We start from the raw sequence: 17,703 nt of genomic DNA, 5'->3' as shown, positions 1-17,703 counted from the left end.
CATACACACACTAACACACAATATACTGAATGTTGGAATGCATCATTAAAAATTGCTAAAAAGTGTGAACTGTTATTTTAGAAGAGCTATATTTTGGTCGCTGATAACCACACTATGTGGACTGTTGCAGTACTGTTTAGAATGTTGATGGTTGAACTTTACAATGTTTCCACTCGGGCTCCTCAATCCCGACAAAAAAGTTCACACTAAATCATATAAATCATAAACGCATAGAAAATACACTGCACCATATCGACTGGGTACATAAACCAATAAAGTAACAGAATTTGATTATATTTCAGATGATGTTTTTCAGGATTGGGCAGAGAAGTATGTGGAGGTAAAATGGTTTAGTTTTTTTGTGTCTTAAGTAAACAACTGTTCTATAACAAATTTATAATACAATAATAAATGAAATTGTCCTACATTTGGCTTATCAATGACAATAAGATAAGAAGTGACACTTTCAGTAATCACAAAGGAGAAACTGTTTTAGTGCAGAGGCTGTAGTAGAACGATCCATCCATCAGCTCTATTTATCGTTTGAGGGTCACCGGGGGGGCTGGTGCCAATCCCAGCTGACATTGGGTGGGAGGCCTGACACATCACCTGTCTATCACAGGGCTACTGTTGTAGGTACAGTAGAGAATTGTGTTTTAGAGGTATAGAAAAGCTCACATGCAGTATCAGTATATAAGCGAGAACAATCTTGTTCACGGTTAAGACAAAATCATCTTGATTTTCTTTTAATTTGATGAACATAAATGTTTTTACTAATTAAAACTACCATATTAAAGAGCCAGCTGCAACAATTGAGTGAGATGAATGAGATTCCACTATTTAAAATGTTTCATATTTTACCCTGCTTCTTGCCCAATGTCAGCATGACCCCCAAAAGGATAAGCAGTATAGATGATGGATGGATTCTGTAAGTCTGGATTTACGTCTTCGTGGACTTGGATGCTACCGGTCTAAAATCTGTGGAGAGATGTTTTGCCTGCTGCTCTTTGCTGGAGAGGTTTTGTGGCCCTACCTTCTGCTTGAAAATGATCCAAAGATGCTAACTTACAGGTCATATTTTTTAAACCTTTCTTTATGCAGTGTTTTTGCGATCGTGGTCATTGTTCTCTTCTCCTACCAAGCTTCTTGAGTCATGTCTTCACTCAGTATTTGGTTATGCAAACCTGTTTTTACACTCATGCAACCCTGTCATATCAGGACACTCATTGTTGTCGTCCTGGTCAGGTCCACAACTAACATGCTGTGCCTCATCTGATCCAAACAAATTAACTTTGGGTTAATCTGACAAAAAAATGTGCTGCCTCTTCCTGTTCATCCTGCAACTGTGATTTGGTTTTTCATTTTAGTCTGTTTGCTTTGAATTGTTTTTATAGGATTTAAACAAAACAACAGTTCCACTTCATAACAATGAAAGTTTTGAAATGTTAACTTTTGAGCTATATTGCACAGTATTGGTTTAAATTGTATTTGTATTCAACATTAAAGAGAGTTGCCTTTTCTAATAAGATAGGATTTAATATTAAGATCAGCAAGGTTCTAAGCAGCCACAGCCCACTGATGGCGACGTTATGAACACAGATCCCAGCAGGTCTCTGCCTTTCGATTATGACAAGTGCGCTGGGAAATAGGAAACAGTCTGTGTTTATTTTAGGGTTTATTTCGTGTTTTGTTTGGAGAGAATTGCGCTCGTAAGGGTACAGCAAACATAAATGCACAAATGCACACACAAGCCCACTACACAAACAGGCTCTGAGTTTTTCTGATTTCCCCAATGCCTATGCTCTGACTCCAAAGGCTTCGCATTGCTACCTTTGCCAGCTTCCCCTCTTATGTTTTTGCCTTTTTTAGATGTTGCATTGCCTTTCCTCTTTCGCTGCTGTCACCTCTCTCCAGTCCCTTTTCACCAAACACTCCTCGCTCCGTCTCTGTCCCTGTCCCTCCAATCAGATTTTGCTCAGGGTAGAAGGGGAAGTGTTGACCAGATTGGAAGTGATGTTACAGCACCACAGCACCTCGCTACAGAGCAGCTTTGCAGTGTGGGACATGCTCCCTGCCATATCCTATAATATAAAGGAAACGAAGTCCAAGATAAGGGCTGCAACTGTCTCCTTGATAACCTTGAAATGATTTGCCAACTGTAATATACATATGGTGAGGCAGTGGAGCCACCAGCTGGGCTCAGGGCCAAATTTAGAGACGTCCTCTCCGTTTGAGTGAATACTCAGCATGACGATGATGGGATTGTAATTTTGTTCATCTTCTTTTGCATAAGATAAATGCAAACATGTCCACAGCAAACAAGTGTGCTCTTAAATCTAGATGGCCATGGATGAAACTGAAATTCATATTCAAATAAAACAAACAGCAAAACCGGTAAAAAGGGTAAAAAAGAAGGAGCTTGTGCTTGGAATTGAAAATCCTCAATGTACTTATAATAAATGGACAGAGCTGTAGTGCAATTTAAAGTGATAAACCCGAGCTCCATCTACTCACGGTGTAAAATTGTCCATAAGTCTCCTGGACTAGTGAATTATTTGTAAATCTTATCAGGCTACGTCTGTGCCTGCGCTCGCAGCACTGATTAACTGAGCAGTGGATCAGAGCGGAGCTGCCAGTGCACATCACTCAAACATTTAAACCTAATTAGTAGAATACCATGCAAGGCACAGTCCTAACTATAGATAAATAAAATGAAAATGAACGTTGATGTCTCCACATGTAGGAATTAGATATACATGACTAATCTGAATGCGGATGCTGATAATTCTCATTATGGTCCTTAGTGTCCAAATGGTCTGTTGGTTATATACAAAACAACAACACCTGACCTTTGTTCAGACTTCAGTTTAGTGGAAGCCTCCCCAAAGATGACAACGTGTTGTGTACCACAGAAAACCAAAACAGCTCATGCCAACTAATCCTCGCTGTCAATTGAGAATACTCTTTTCATAATGCTATTCATTTATGCTCCCTTAGTGCCCTGCTCGAGCTAATGTAGCTCTTTTAATTGTCATTTACTGTATGTGCAGCGTACGTGTGTGTTAGTGAGGATGTAGGATGCTTATGTCATAACCACATTAAGGTTTGTTTGTCTTGTGGCTTCTGGTTTGCATTAGCTGTGAGTCTCATTCATCAAACAATACAAAAACATGAACACAGAAAAACAATACACAGAGTAATGGGTTGCACAGTGGTAATATTTCCCCGAAGCTGTGACTCTCTGCTCGGGTCACAGAGACAGGTTTAAACCATAGACTATATCAAAAGATGGACAACACGTCTCCAATTCTAACTATATGAAAATGAAGCAAGAGTGTGCGCAGGTAAGATCATGGGGATGGAGCTTCAGTTGCAAGGTCCCTTCGATGTACACGCTCGACCAATCACAAAATCCGTCTCAGATGTCAATCATTACAGTTTTTCACAATATTATTGCATCAAATAACTATTTAATTCCAAATTTACAGGAAGATTGAACACTTGAATAAACATCAGTGTGATAAGAACTATCTTAAATTACATAAACAATCTTTCAGAAATATCTATTTGACATGTTTTTTCTCCCGGTTTATGACATAAAGACGAGCCTGGCATCAGGAGGCAGCTATGTCGTCCATCCCTATATCGAGTCCAGTCTTATGCTTCAGTTTTGTTTGGAGGACAGAATCACAAAACAAAACACAAAAACATTAATCATAATAGACCAGCATTGGTTGCCTTCCCTAAGTAGTGTGTTTATGTGAAGAATTGAACATGAAATGGAAAGAGGACACTGAGGGCATCCCATAAGTATTTCTCTTGTGTATTCATTGGCCCTGCTTCAGCGATTTTCATCACATGTTGTTTGGGCTGGATACTTTTTCGTCACTATCCTGATTCAATTTGGAGTCAGTAAATTGAATCAGAAAGCTAATTAGAAAACTAATATGAAGAAAATGAAAAAGACAGAGGATATGAGTTGAATTCAGCCAGGGGGTGTTGCAGGACAGAAAGCACATTGTGGAATGAAGGCAGTCCTGCAGGCACGCAAAGCCGGAAAGTGTTGGACAATAGTTGCAGAGTTGTTGGTCATGTTTTGCTGGAATTGCTCTGTTCGTGTTAACAACGCTGACGTAATGCCGGTTATATTCATCTCAGTGTAATTTTCATTTGACTAATGAAAGCCTGGTTTCTCGGGAAACTAAAGATGATGCAAAGTATTGATTGTTTTATGAAAGTTTTACAGATCCCATGAGCTGCAATACACAATACATCCTGATACAACTTAGAGTGGAATTCTGGTATTCTTCTTCCTACTACCTAACCGATTCCAAAATTAATAAAGTTAGTGCCTGCCTTGAAAAAGTGGAGGCTTTTACACATCCGATAGGGAGCATAGTGAATGTATTTCCTTTCTTGATAGGAAGACATGACTTTATATCTGTCACATCTCTCTTACTTTCATCTGCAAATTTTAGTAAACAAATGCCACCAAAACTTCTAAAATAAATTCTAAATGTGTCCTTGTCTCATCCAAATGGCCATCTGTTAAAAAAATGGATATGACAAAACAGTTTACTGATAATGTGGGTATCAAAAAAAAACATTGTATCGTTTTTACAAGGCCATATATCTCACATCCTGCCGAAAGTCCATGCACCCTGTTGAATGTAAGAGCAGTAAAACCAAAGGAAGGGGAGGACGGAAATGGAAACCGCTTTACATGGTAATGGGATTTCTACCCTCAAAGAGACATTGCCATAGGTATCAATCAAGTTGGCTGTTTCAAATTGAAGTGATTTTTTCGTGGAGGAAAGATGAAATTGATTGAAAACGAGGCTGCGTGTGACTTGGTATGTATAAAGGCAGCACAGGTTAAGGAGTTAGGAGGTGGGTGGGGTGCTGCTGTGATTGCTGTTAGATCAGGATCTCTACCTAAGCCGCACCGATTCTGACGGGAAAAAAACTGTCATACCGACAGGCATAAGCCAACATGTCAATAGAAGTGCAGATTAGATCGAACAGGCTGACATGGCCAAGCTGAATGAATGTCACTTCTCCAAACTGAAGACGACACATCTGAAGGCTATGTGTTGAGAGATAAAGCTGTTTTACCATCATGCAGCTGGAATCAGAGGGTAGATGAGGTAAACTGGATACAGGCTGGATGTTTGTTAGGGTTTTTGGAGGAATTCCCTGTTTGCTAATCTATTGGCTATCGATTAGAAAACTGTTTTGCTAAAAAGTTTAAACCTTTAAAGCTTAAAGTTTTTTTTTCATACTACTCCGAATTTCATGTTTCGAATATATGTTTTTGTGAAAAGCAGTACATACACCATATACTCTGAAAAATACAAAGATTGCTCTCATCACAGTCCTCAAGGCAGTAAACATACAGCTGTCAAAGGTTGGTTTAGTTGACAGACATCTTGAGACTTTTAATATTTATTTTACAGCCGAAAACTTGGAAATGCACTCACAGGGAGCATCGGCTATTGTATATTCAATAGAGTCACACCTGAATGCAACTATCTTACAATTCTGGGCTAAGCAAATTATTCTGAGACTGGGAAATGAACAATTTGCCAAGAGCAAATTACAGAGGATGAAAGCAAACCCAACCAAATATACAACCCCAGATGAAACGAGAATAGCTGCATTTCCTGAAGAAAGATTGCTGCATCTTCTGCTGTTGCCTTATTTTGTGATATTTTCAGCAAATCGTCCCACAGTCCTATAATTTCACTCTTGCATTATTGATGTGCACCAATTCAGCTCCTATCACCCTGAACAGCTGTAATGGGAGCAAACTTAGTCTGAAAAATACAGGAAATAGTTTTGTAAATAGACCCATAGTGGCACTATCATAAAGGTTTTGGTCCTATAAAAGTTTATATGTATCAAAGAGTTAAATTCAAGTGCGGGTAGAATTGGTTTGACCAAATAAACATGACGTCTCAAATCAAACATGCGGGCAATGGTAAGGCTCATAGAAACATAGAAGTATTGAAACAAGTTTGTTGAAGCTTGAAAGAAAGATAAAACTAGGAAACATTTTAATGGCAAAAAAGTTTTTGGATATATATTTTCAGGATCAGACCCCAATTTCATATAGGGGAGAGCGGGGTAATGTAGGAAATTGTTTACATTTGCTCCCTCTAGGCGAGCTAAAATGATATATCAGTAAAATGTACACATTTCCCATAAATTCAGGATGTTTCCTAGCAATGGAAATTAACAGAATGTCTTCAGGACATAGGGCAGTGGAAATATGATTGTTTTTTAAAAAGTGGTCTTGTGTCTCACTCTACCCCTAAGCTGGGGTAAAGTGAGACAGACCAGAGAAATCAAGGGGGTAAAGTGATCCACTTACTTTTTCCACTTTAAAACTACCATAACAACACATGTTGTAATAGTTCAAATCCTGACAGCTAGATTGACAACCACACATTCCAAAACTAATATCGGACTAGTAACAGAATCATGGGGATTGGTCAATTAAGCACCTTTATGATTATTATGATTCATGTGATCTCTTACACACCCTAGCTTACCTGCACATCGTTTCTCTGTCCAATTGGCAGGGACAGGGATATTGTTTTTCTCTGCGTATTCAAATGCCAGTTCACGGAACTTAACTGGAGCAAGGCCATGGAACTGGTCAGCTAGTTGTTTCAAGTGATTGCCAAGCTCCTCCTCCATCTCATCTGTGAATATTCTCTTTGCCTCAGCTACTGCACCCCAGGCTACTGATTTTACTTCCCCTTTCTCTTTTTTCTTTATGAATCTTTTGAGGGTTGTCTTGTCAATATTTCTATCCCTTCCAGCTTTTCTTAAGGACTTCTTTCCTTGCATGACCTCAGCAGCTGCACGCTCCATCTCTGCGAAGGATGTTTGGCCCCGGGTTGTCTTCCTGGTGTAGTTTCTTGTCATGATGGCTTTTCTACAATGTTTATGACATTAAAAATAAAACATATGTAATTTAATATTACACTACAATATGTTTAAGACTAAACTTAACTTGTGCTTCATGTCTCACTTTACCCCACAGCCACCATTTTAGAAAAAACAACATCTCTTAGCAATTCAGGCTAATCTTCAGCTAGCATCAATCACATGGTTTTATATGTTGGAAGTTCACCAACATGTATGATATAAGTTTTTCTACCTGATTCAATTTGTTTTGAAACAACAGTTGATTAAGTTCAAAGCAAGACATTTTTTAACTTTTTCATGCAATAAACATTTTTTTTTAAATACATATTTACTAGGGATGCACCGATATGGAAATTCTTGGCCGATACCGATACCGATATTTAAAATAACAATCTGGCTGATAGCCGATACCGATACCGATATTTGTTTTTCTTTTTGTTGTTATTCATTCACCCTTTTGTGCCAGAAAAATAATTAAATCATTATTTAAAAAGCACTATTCATCACTCTTATCTTTTAATGAGCACAAATTGAATCAGATTTATGAAACAATCTCTGATTTAACTAAACTTTATTTAACAGAGACATATTAGGCCCATTTTACCGCAAGTTGAAATGGTTCCTTGGGATCTTAATGAAATGTCTGTAGCATATTTTGGTCAAAATACCACAAGGATAATTTAAAACAGCACCTTTTACCCTGTATAAAACAGCCCTGTTAAAGTATCATTATAAAGAACGCTCTTCTCATTGATTTACGGTAGCAGTATTGCCCGTTTATTAGATGTGTTACGGCTTCTGTGTGTATAACGTATGTTGTCAGTTCCCTTGTTACTTGTGCATGAGACGGATGAATAGAGCCGATGCACATGAGAATAAAGTACTTAAACAGACGCTACGCTCATACTTTTTAAGCCAAGTTACACTGCGTGAGTCAAGATAACTTAACAAGCCCTCCTCAGTTTTACCTGTTTTGAGTGTCGGGCAGAAATCCCTTCGCGATGCTTGTTTTAATTAAACAGTCGGATTCCCCTGGTCCGCACCAGTTCTCAGTCAGCTGCTAGGCGCCAGCCGGAGGGTTCCCCCAGCGGTCGCCGTAGCTGAGGTGATCCGCGAGAAGGGCCCGACACGCGTCCAGAGTGGCCGCCGCTGACCGCGTACCCAGTCCCCTCCCCGCCTTCCTCGCCGGCGCCGTGAGGTGCCACCGGATGAGGACCTCCCGGTGCCGCACACTGAGCCTCCGGTGGCGCGGAGAGGAGGGCGACGGAGCGACTGCTCCCCCAGCCGCGGTTTTACCACAAATATGAACATCGGCCAATGATATCGGTGAAAGTCAAGTTTATTACCGATAAGCCGATATCAGTAAACGAGGCGAATATCGGCCGCTACTGATGTTCGGCCGATATATCGGTGCATCCCTAATATTTACCACAGCACCAGCACCAACTTCTCCTTCATGGCAAGTGGGGAATGGAAGGGGCTTGAAAACATAATGGTCACCTGACCACAAATGTGTTCTGTTGCCTAGATACAGGGGGTGTCTCACATTACCCGATGTCTCACATTACCCCGCTCTCCCCTACAGCTGCGAGTTAGTTTTAGTTTCCCTGGTGCTCTCTGTCCTGTTTGTGGGTAATTTTTTTATCCCATTTATTTCTCCAGATAAATGGGATTGTTACCGGAGGCCGGACTGGTGGTTAGAACAGCAGGACTCTACTATGATCTGGATTTCACTCACTTTCCCAACTTCTCTTTAAATGTTGATTCATTTTGTGACTCGTTTGAAGACGTGGTCACCATTTTCTTCAGTATTATTGGATTTGGCTGCAAAACTGTTTACACCTGAAACTCCAAAAGTGTTTTGTGATCTCAAACTGTCCACCCACCCTCCATCAGCATATTGGTGAGTAGATAGTATATGAGTGAATTTAAACATTTTTGGTAGCTACACCTTTTTTTTCTTTGGATAACAAAATACATATTATAATTTGTATAAGAATAAGCATTAAAAAAAGCACTGTTTATCAACGAATAGAGAGGCATGCTAATCGTCACTGGGTCCCAGAAAGCCCAAAAAAACTACATTGATAATGATTTCAGTGTTTTGACGAGCATGGGCCTAAAGTCTGAAATGGCTAAATAAGAAGGATCCTGAGTTCCCGATGCTGATCTGTAGTTGACCTTTCATCTGTGCTCCGACAGTATTAAGGATTTCAGTAAAAACTCTTTGCTTGCGCTCAAATAGCACCTATGCGGGACCCTAAAAGAAGTAAAGCTTAACAACCCACAATTGGGGCGGGACAATTTCATTTTTTGTTACTACATCAGGTACTCTGTTGGGTGGAAAATATGGACAGGCTTGTTGCACAAAAGAATAATAGCTAAGAGAAAGACTCCTTGATGAGATTAAACATTTGATGCGTATACAGAAGTAGCGTGAGCTTGGGCTGAAAAGCTGAAGAGAAGGATATCTGTCCAAGCAACAATATATCTTTTGTGATGCAGTGGCCTGGAGCCTAAGACAAGTTTTCATATGGGACAATGAAGTATACATTACCTAATCTTACCTATCTGAGAACAAGTGGACAGGTTGAGCACAAGTAGAGCAAATCTTAACAAAGAGAGGTGCTATTTGCAGATGATTGTAGGGTTTTGAGTGCATTACAACATCTGAAATGAAATCAACAAGTCCTGCTCTAAAAATGAAAGACCACACGTTTGAATAAAAAACAAGACCAACCTTAAAATTAAGAAAGAATGGAGCAGTTCATCCCACCAGTATGATAGAAAACCCTTAGTAACCAGGGCAGGCAAGCCATCTGGATAAGTGGGAGTCTTAATGTAGTTTGAGCTCTGGTGTGGGTGGGCAACACAAAACATTATACAATAAAAAAACAAATGTCACACTCTGTTTTGATTCTTTTTAATTAGACTGACCATCCGGTGCCATGTAAGTGTGTTTGTGCGGTGTCAATATAATTTCATCACATCTTATCCCACTAATTTAACTTAGGCCCACTTGTGATGAAAGCTTAGTTTGCATAATGCATTGTTTTGCATGTGTCTCTACTGGGATAGAGGAATCTGCTGCTTTTCGTGACTGGTCAGTATGCCTCTACTTTTTTTTTTCCTTTTCAGGCAGCTGCTGTTAAAACCACTAACAGACAAGATGAAGTTATTTATCCAGTAACCTCTGCTCTCTTGTACAAGATGAGTGTGGTGTCGCTCTGTGGGGAATGCTCTCTCAGCAGTATCCTCAAAAGCCTCTGTATTATTATCAAGCCAATCCGCCTCCCCCCAAAAAGGGATTGATGTGGCGTCACTCATCCTTCCAGATAAGTCCACCTCTCTGTCAGCATATAAAATGTGGATACAGCTGGTGAGACACCTGGCTCATAATATCAGAAAACAGGGGTTACAGGATAACTGAGTTTGACTTCTCTAAAACAGTCGTTTCAATGGTTCTCTATGGGGCTATACTGATCCTCTATTGCTAGACAAGCTTATCTGGGTGACTGGTTGAGTCTTCACTCAGGACGGTGCACCAGGGAGAGAATACTGCCATACAATATTTTGAAACCCAGCTCACTGCAGTATTGGTTTCTTCTGGAGTCACATCCCGAAACTGGGATATGTGGTCTTTTTTTGGGGCTCATATTTACCCAGCCCAGCTGGAGGCTCTAGTTCTTTTTAGGCCATATTAATTATGAGCACAACTCAGTCGGAGAGATTAACTGATGTGCTAAATCAGTTTGTAGCTTAATCCATGACACTAAACAACTGAGAAGATCTCGTCAAGTCTTCCTGTCAATACCAATGACTTTATTTACAGATGCATGACATGAGAGATCCCCAGAGGCAAACAGGTCTTCATGGCCCCCTGGTCATAAACCCAGTCAATGTTGTAGTACTGACGTAATTTGGTGAGTACCTTTTAAAGTACCATGTTTGCTACACAACCATACTCCTTGAGCTCGCTGCTTCTGTGCGGTTGTGAAACTTCTGCTCTCGGGTTCCGGCTCTGCTTTTGAATTTTTTAGTTTTTTTGTGCAAGAAGTTTGTCAAAGTCCACATACAATAGAATACCAAGTATTGTGTTGACAATTGAGAGTCCCGTACAGGCAGTTACTTTCACCAAGTTTATGCACTCCCCTCTTTTCATGGCTGTACTATTACACTGGCTTCCCATCATTGTGCTTGAATAAAAATTGACGACACCATCATGGAGCAGGAGTCTAGAGCAAAGCAGACACAAGCAGGGTGTATTTGAGCTATTTGAGTGCGAGAGCAGGGTTTTGAGTGCAATCATTACACAATCTGAATGGGAAAGTCACAAAATAAAACCTGAAAGTCCTTGCTTTTGAATAAAGAACAATATGTAGATTAAATACAGCTGAGATTGATTTTTGAATTTTCAGGTGGTTGTATTTTAAGGACACAGCCCATTTGGAGCTAGTTCTAATAACATCAGTACGTGTACAAGATGGCAACAACTGGATCTGGGATTATTTATCAATACACAGAAATCAAGAGTAAAGGTCAAATTTAAAATAGAAGATTTGCATGAAGAAGTTGTTAAATGATGTTTGATGCAAAACCGAACACTAAAGAATGACTTATGACTCCAGCATAACAAGGGCGTATTCAAAATTCCAACACAGTATCCTGCACAGTTTTCAAACTGGGAAAACAGGATTCTGCCAGAACTATTGTGGTTGTTTTGGACTATACAGCAGTTAACAGTATCAAACCACATGGATAAAGGTGAAACACACACACAACAAAACATATTTTACTTAGTTAAAAACAGTAGCCACGCTGACTTTACATCCGCTGATTATATTCATAGTTACTTACACTTACTGCAGAAATAGCTTCTTCACAACCAAATTTTTCATTCAAACAACAGAGCAAACATCAAACTTAACCACAGGGCTCAGATACTGTGTAATGCTTTTCTGCTGATGGAATTATTAGTGCAAATTTGAGTTGGCAGATGTCAGGGCTGGGAGCATCAAAGAAAAGTGGAAACACATTAACCATGCCTGTGTAGAGGAATGAAAACTACCATCTCCACTTCTCTTCACACAAATAGTACTTTCCAAACTGGCTTGGAAAGTACAGTAAGACTGATATTAATCTTGTTGTTAATCACCCCGCTCTGTCCATGACTGATCCTCAACTCATTTGTGTTTTTTACTTGTCAATGTCAAATTCAACTGCATATCCAATTTAGTCAGACTTCTGCTGTACCTTACAAGGCGAATAAAGTGTGGAGGACCTCTATAAATGACTAATTTTAGTGATGAAATCTTTGCTTCTCAGACAAACTGCTATTCTATAACAAAGATGAAAGACATGGGGGGGGACATCACATGGCTCCGTGCCCTTTTTAATTATGACCCAAATTCAATTACTTTAGTACCTCATACTTTACAGAGCCAAGGGAAATTGCTCCAATCGAGTGACAGCACTTGTGATTAAAACATGTTCACTGTGTAACATCAAAATTCTGCAGTAAAAGGAAATGGATGATTGCTCAAGACAACAGGAAATAGTTGCCCTCTTCTAACTGACTAATTTATCATGTGTCACAAGACCACATCACATGTTACATGTCTGATTTACATGCACAAAAAATATGACTGGTACTTTCGCTGTAACGAGACCACGGGAATGATCTACAGACTACTGGATACCGGCACTGCAGACAATTTAATAACAGAAAGTTGTTGGCCTAAAATCTATATTCTAAGTAACATGTTTGCACTACTTAAAGTAAACACACACAAGTTTGAGTGATTCTACTGGTAAATTGATGAGTTTTTGAAAAATATATAATGGGTAAGGAAAGTCAGAAAACTAGTCACTTCAGAAGGGTTTGAATCCATTTTTATTCTTGATGTGGACCAGCCTTGGGGGCACAACAGACCACTAATCATTATATGAGGAGATGAATGCTAAGATGCTGGCAGCCCTCAGGGCCTGCACTGTTGATATGTCAGTGGTGTAATCTAGAGCAGGTGCAGCACAACAACTGCAAACAAAGGCCTGTATGACATAAGGCCAAGGAATGAGACCACAACACAAACCAAGACAACACTAAGACTAAAATAATGAGATTAAGAATGTAACACTTCAAAACTTTCACTTCAATAAAACATTGCACAGTGGTACTCGACCTTTCGGGCTTTAAGATAAAGCAGTATTTTCCTATGAAACCAAAACCTTAAATTTTTAGATGCCTGGTGAGTTTAAAAAAAATCATTGTATTCTGAAGGAAAACTATTTTGTTATGACTTTGTTATGGAAGAACATCCACATGTCTATGATCATATAGTAGGAATATTCAATCCTAGTGTTTCAGTTATTAAAACAATGAATGTATTATTATATATTATTGATGAACTGCAATAGGATATGTTGGATGAACAGTCAGGAGTATTTCCTTGGTGTCAAATGACGAAATACATTTACCATTTGACCTGATGCCACTGGGGAAATGGTCCGTTTACCAGCAGTTTGGCAATTAAACTTCATTAGAAAAGAAGACACCAGAATTGCGGATATAAAGTAGGCTAAATGCTTTCAGCTATATGATGGTAGCTGTATGAAATTTGAATATGAATATGAATATGAAATCTGTTCTGTTCAAATGTTGAACTGTGCCTTAAAAGTGAATATGTAAGTGGTATTTATGTGAAATTCTTAGTCCTGAGGTTATGGAAAAAGAATGATTTACATGTTTAAATAGGAAACACAAGGAAATGTATGATGCTTGGAAATTAGTAATCAATGTGAAGGGGATATGGCCATGGTTTTGTCAGGACTGCTGGTAAAACTAAGTTATGATACAGTCCCTACTTAGTAGTAGTGGGAACTTCAAGTTGAATGAATTCTCTACAGTTGAAAAGGACACAGTGCAGCCTGGCTTAGCCTTTTGATGTAAACCTTAACTAAAGTACTAAGACGTCATGCCTCAACTGAAAGGCATAAAAATAGTTAATAACTAGCTGATCAAATGGTGCAGCCCAATGTTCCTCAAAAAGGCTGAGACATTAGTTTATGGTGAACATTGATTTTGCTTTTCCGCCTGTGGCATTGCATGAAAAACCTTAATTTATCATGTACATTTCTGATCTGTGTTGACATGCTGATTAATTGATTTTATTGTCTAACTTATTATTTCAAAATTTAAATAATGTATCACATGTTCATGTTGTGTATATCACAGGTAAAGTTTAATAAATACAATAAAATGCAAACTAGAATCACCACCTCATGGTTGTAAAGTTACAGTTTACATCCATGTCTATTCAGACAAATATATACAGTACAGTAGACTCTCACAGAGTTTCATAGAAGGTATCAAGGGTCTTTTTATTCCACACCTGATTTAAAATGAATGTTTGTGCCAAATGTTTAGGATGCCAAATGTTTAGGAATTCCCTCAAGACATTCTTGAGATATTGTATTAATGAGAATGGATGGAACTGCACTACCCTGTAAGATAATTTACATTAAAAATATAACAAACCATCAAAAGTTCGAAGCATATTTAAGAAAGTCAAATCTCCAATAATGTTGATATTTGCCACAGGAAAAATAGATGGATCCATCAAGATCATTTAATGCACAACATGAAGAAATCCGGCAACTCAACTCTCTTGTTATACTCCCTCTAAATATTGGCTGAAATGCAGCTATTGATAAGTACATAATTTAAAATTGCACAATTTATTTGTGCTGCATCAATAAAACTTTAAAACAAATATTGAAATTGCCAGTAAAAGGACACATGACTTGCTTATGCCTGTAACCAATCTGCATGTTAGCATTCAAGTTTTCCATAGCAGGGATTGTCCATTTAATCTGGACAGCACAGTCCAATTTGAGTGTCCAAAAAAGATGCTTGCATCAGTGCCTACAAAGATTACATCTTAGATGTGAAGTCTATTCCATTTTAATAACTCCAGATTAATATTTATTCCCTGGCCCACAATCCCATATATCCATTTAATGTATGAAATGTCTAATTCAAATATCCTCAACCATTGGAAAGTTTACCAATGGTAAAGTACAGTCTACAAAAGATTATATTTCTCTGTTTTTTTTCGTCTTGAAGAATGGATACGGCCCAATCTTTTAGCTGATTGAATCTGCGCAGCTAATCTAAAGGCAGCAGGAGCAGTATGTTTGTTCCAATTACAGCCTCTAATTTGGAGACTGTGCAGCAAATTACCAAGACAGTGCCCAATTACACTCACCTCATGTGGGTACCATGATTACATTTGGTCCAACTAGGGGCTGCTGCTTGATGACGCATACAGCAGAGGTATCAACACGTGCTATATCTTGCAACCGACCTGCGGCTGTTGTTAAACTCTTCATGTGGCACACCTGCATACTTGCATGGACCTGATCTTTATGAAATCCCAGGCAAAATAGTGGATGTTTAAACTACTTCCCTGCATCATACAGTAAGGTTCTGCATTGTGACCACAGCGTATTATCGAATGATTTCGAAGAGAAACATGGATCAGAGTTTATGGTTAGATTCTGGGATGGAGGTGGAATGACAAAGGGAAAATCTTTGTCATACAATTTCTAAATCAATTTATTTATGCGTATTTTTATTTGCGGAAATGTCAATTTTTAAGTAGTTTCTTCTCATTAAAAAGGCTAAATTAATAAAACAAAGATAACTTTAGAAGGTGCTATCTACACTATAGAGGAGAAAACAATGTCTTCAAACAGCCTTGTCCTTAATAAAGGCAAATGTTGGAGAACATTGAGGACTCCATGGTAACCATGGTTATCACTTTACAAAAATAAAGATGTCTAAAAATTTTCTTTAGTGCTGGTAAAAGGTTAAAATATCAACACTTGGACTTTTTTAAGATATTGAGAAACTTTTGTTTAGAAGATAATTATGCTTGAGGACAATAATTATTCACAGAGATTCCTAACAGATTTAAGGACCAGTGTTGTGCTAACCAGGAGCTTCACCAGGGGCAAAACCAATATATATATATAGTCACTCTATATATATATATATACATTCAGAGCAGTTTCACTGAGAGGCGACCTCTCTTTCACAGCTACACCCTGATCATATTCACACACATTCACACCTGGAATACGTCCAGTACAGCAGCTGGGGTTAAGGGCCTTGCTCAAGGGCACCTCAGTGGAGCTGACAAGGGGAGAGGCAAGCACCGTTTCCACCCAGACAGTGGAATGAAATAGACTGTGTATTGATTTTTATTTCAATACCATAAACCTGTAAATTCTACGCGATAAAACATACAGTATGTAATTATTGAATATAGTGCGATTGTTCAGTTCCATAGAAATTAATTGGTATATTCAACAACAACAACGTTCACTGCACTCATTGACCTGCAAACAATACAAGTATGATAGTGCCTACATCTTCATCATATTGTACTGGTGACGTTTAGGGTTTATATCAAATTTATTTATGAATATGTCACATTACCCTGCAGGCCTGCTACTGAGGTAAGACACTGTTTCCATTGTCTTTCATTGACCAACTGCAGCTTCATAATGAATCGAAAGTATTTCCACTCCTCTCAGTGCCCATACGTTAGCTGTTTCTCAATTCAGCAGCAGCCTCCTGCGGAGGACCCGATCTTCGCGGTCTACTGAACAGAAATGAGATGGTCTGGTCCTCCTGTTGAGTCTCCAGCTTGTCCTGCTGTGGCAGTCGTCGCCTAGCAACGAAGCTACAGACAAAAAAAATTGAAGGCGACCTAACATTTAAAAATTAATTCTCCTGCCGTTTTCACCTTGCATTTTGCCGACAATACCTTACAATACCGGACTTACAATGACCTGATCTTTATGAAATTACAGGAAATATAGTGGGCTTTTAAAGTCCACTTCTTCTCTGAATCATACAATAAATAAAACGATAAAAACAAAAGTCATATATCCAATCTATAAAACCAATGTACCAAACCTAACGCTACTATGCTTTCAATAAGTAAATCCTATCTTTTATGGGTAGAAGGGTTGAGTGACACTTGAAGTGGCAGCTGAGAGAAACCATGATATGAGTCAACAAACAACAAGGTGTGAACAGAGCTTCCCACGTACTGGCAGAGACTCCACTGACCAGTGCACTTTTTGTCAGGCTTGGTCATTTCAACACCAGGCTGTGATTTGTTCCGTTTACTCTGTCATTATGATGATTATTATGATTATTATAATTCTTTACATAGGGTGTTAGCAGATTGGGGGAAACTCCATAAACCTACTTTACTGGAGACCAACAGAATCAAATGGACAATTGTGTCTGCAGAGGGCGCCTCTGTTTCTGCTCAGCAAAGGTTATAAAGTCTCACTTTAAGTCATGCTTGATCATTTTTGCAGTTCTGACATAAACAGTCCTGTAAACAGCAATCATGAATGTCCCTTCAGCTTTGTTCCCAGAAATCAGCACGTGTGTCTGCACTCTTTCATTCCAGCAAAATAAATACCTCTGTCATTCAAATGCAATAAAACTGGGCCAGGGTGACTGACATGTAAGCAAAGTAAAAAAGAAAACCTTGTTGAGAAATTGCAGAGAGAACACCGCCATGAAAAACTTATGTAACTAGGAAGGAAATGAAAAGAACACCAACTCTATTTTGCCATATCCTTTGTCATATCAAACAAATGTTTGACAGTTGCCTGTCTTTCTAATTTGAATGTTGGTGGAAGAGTAGAGAATCAAATTTGAACCCTTTAACTGCAGCTCAG

The 17,703-nt window shown here is 38.8% G+C and overlaps 1 protein-coding gene across 1 annotated transcript in view; it reads right to left on the bottom strand.

Annotated features, from left to right (window-relative positions):
• The window catches only part of alk (ALK receptor tyrosine kinase), a 359,720-nt gene that overhangs the window by 87,582 nt on the left and 254,435 nt on the right, over nucleotides 1-17,703 (bottom strand). The gene's annotated exons all lie outside the window — the stretch shown is intronic.

This window comes from Pleuronectes platessa, chromosome 11 (assembly GCF_947347685.1).
Source record: "Pleuronectes platessa chromosome 11, fPlePla1.1, whole genome shotgun sequence".
Lineage (NCBI taxonomy): Eukaryota > Metazoa > Chordata > Actinopteri > Pleuronectiformes > Pleuronectidae > Pleuronectes > Pleuronectes platessa.
The sequence above is the reverse complement of the archived record's forward strand: the minus strand, read 5'-3'. Positions and strand labels throughout refer to the sequence as shown.